Genomic DNA, 2,874 nt, shown 5'->3' on the forward strand with positions numbered 1-2,874 from the left:
TGGAATTCAGTTTCACCTTGAACATAAACACCTTACATTTTAAGAAGAGCTGTGTGCTCCCTCTGGTTCTGGAGACCCTGCTTATAGTCAGCAAAAAAGGCCCTTGGACCACAGCCTCCCACACATATTTGTCAATTTTGAAGTCCTGTTCCCAGCGGGCCTCCACAAGCTCTATGGTGGCTGGCCAAAAGAGGTCTCCTTGAACATTTTTTTAAATCCTCACCGGAGGACATGCTTTAGAGGGAGAAGAGGGGAGAGAGGAGAGAAACATTGATCAGCTGCCTCTCGCCCGTGCCCCAACCAGGGGCCAAACCTGCACCCAGGCATGACTCCATTTTGGGCCTGTTGCTTCTTTACTAACAGAACGAAGTGGCACATACGGTTTTGCTTGCATATTTTGGCCAGATCATCAGTTTGTTTTTCAGAAAACAGCACTATGAAATGGTTTAAAAGATACCACCTAATCTGATTTTAGCCATCCTCCACTCCCCACCCTATCTCCAACTTCACTTTTTACAAAGGGATGCTGGTACAATTTGGGTATCAAAAAGTCAACTTACTTTAGATTCTTAATTTTAACAACAGAAAATGTGGGAGAGAAAAAAAATGTACCCCTTCCCATTTCAGTTCTTGGCTGGAGAAAAAACAAACAGAAGCTTATTAACATGTATGTCACATGTACACATGAAAGATACCCAGGGAAGGAAACTGAGAGACTCCCTGAGATGGCCCAAACCACCACCTTACATACAGTACCATTTTTGGCTAAAGACAAAAAACAACAACAAAACCAGGACAGGGATGGGGGCAGGCCAGTTATGGAGGTTATTATGGGAAAAGCAGGTAAGAAAGGGTCAAGTTTGGTGTGCAGATTTGCCAGTGCCTTCTCCAGTAGGGTAAGATTCCCTTCAGATTTAGTCAACTTTCTCTTCCAGGTACACTGAGGGAAACCTGACAAAGAGACTGCCTTTACAAATGTAAATTTTCCCTTACAAAAGTGTAACTTCTGTTTTCCCAGATTCTCTTGTGCCTGCTGTTTCTCAAAATAATCCGCTCAAAATACTCCTTATGCCAAAGACGCATATTTTGAGGTGGCATGCTTTGCTACCCTTCAAAAACAAAGTTACCCACTCAAGGGATTGAGAAAATGCTCCAGAGAATGGTGGTGATGCAGCTTATTTTATACATCACAATCAAAGGAGGAGGCGGAAGAGGGTTACCTGTATTTTGCCATGTATAATATATTCCTGTGTGTTATACACACCCATGTTTTTGGCCCAAACTTTCAGGAAAGAAATCATTTTTTAAAATTTAATTATTTATTTCTTCATATTTAGAGACAAAACCGATTATGTATTCCAGGGTGTTATTTTGCATACGGATATTGTTATTGCTTTTTAGAGTTTCACTTTTTAATGTATAAGCATAAATAAAAGAATTAAAAACATTTATATAGATATGGAATTAGTACTACCCATGTATAATGTGCATTCATATATTTCCCTAAAAAAATTGGTCAAAACTGTGCATTATACATGGCAAAATAGGGCACGTGAAATTCATTGGTGATAGATTAGGGAGTGGGAGAAAGCAAAGTGGGGGAAATCTCTGGGATTTGATAAAAAGTAAATCCAATAGATATACATTTGTGGGTATAGGACAGTTAACGGTCAACAATGAACACAGTAACAATAACAGTGAGGGGACCTATGGTCTCTGGTGGTTATGCTTTCAGGAGGTGGGGTCAGGGGAAGGAAATGACTGATATTCCAAAAGTATGTTATCTTATTTGCAAAACGATGACAGTCTCAATTAGGGTGAAGATTGACCTTAGTTGGAGAAAAATATGGCCCTAGGACATGACTACTCTCCATGGCTCACTTTTAGTTAGGAAATTTTATGTTCAGACTATCCTGTGTGGTTACTTTAGGTCTGAGTTATTAAGGCCGCCATGCAGGCCTCCCCTGAGCTAGGCGGGTTCGGCACGTTGTCCCCCTTTCCCACCAGAGGCTTCACCCCACACAGAATTCTTTCCTTCCCGCTTCATCCTCCCCACCATCCCAGTCCCTCCCTCCCTCCCTCTTGTCCTAAATCTTTGCTCCTCTTTTAAGCCGTCAGAACCCAGTCCTTTTGCTCCATCCCATTCTTTTCACAATGAGCCATGAGGTGTGTCCTTTGAGGTTAAGCCTTTCATATTTGTATGCATCCCCACAAATTCAATGTAATCTCTTTTTAATCCCCAATACTTAAAAGTGCCTGGCACCTAAGCACATTATCTGAAAATAAACTGTTAAAAATCCTTCCCAATTCCCTTATCTCTGGAATTCCCTTCTTAACTGTTTCCACCCACAACCAGCAACACTGGGTCTAAAAACAAAGCACTTTCAGGTATCGAGCTGCCGGCACTCTGCAGCGGGAGCCTAGGGTCCCCCTCTGATCTCTGGAGGTCGGGCCGGGACCCCAGCCGCAGCCGGTAGGGCCGGCCCCACTCTGGCAGCACGGTCTCCCGCAAGCAGCCGCTAGCGCCAGGAGTCCCGGGAAGGGCCCCGCGGAAGACAGGCCTCCGGGGAGCCGGGGCAACAGGAAGACTAGGGCGCCACCCACCCCTGCACACACCGGAGAAGGTTTCGTGGGGCAGGCGGCAGCAGCAGAGTAGCTGACGGCCCACGAAGCGACTGCCACGTCAGGGTAACTTCACAAAACGCGGCCGCGGGCGGGTGACGCAGGCCGGGCGGCCCGGCGGGGTTGGGCCCGCGGCCAATCGGGGAGGCTGACCTCCAGCCAGGGCGCCTGCCACAGCGACGCCCCGGCCGGCGCCGGCGCCCGCCCGGCCCACAGGGAGGCGGGGACAGCGGAGGAGGCGGTGCCATCGCG

The sequence above is a fragment of the Artibeus jamaicensis genome, unplaced genomic scaffold, assembly GCF_021234435.1.
Source record: "Artibeus jamaicensis isolate MK-2021 breed Jamaican fruit bat unplaced genomic scaffold, CSHL_Jam_final contig_387, whole genome shotgun sequence".
NCBI classification, from domain to species: Eukaryota; Metazoa; Chordata; class Mammalia; order Chiroptera; family Phyllostomidae; genus Artibeus; species Artibeus jamaicensis.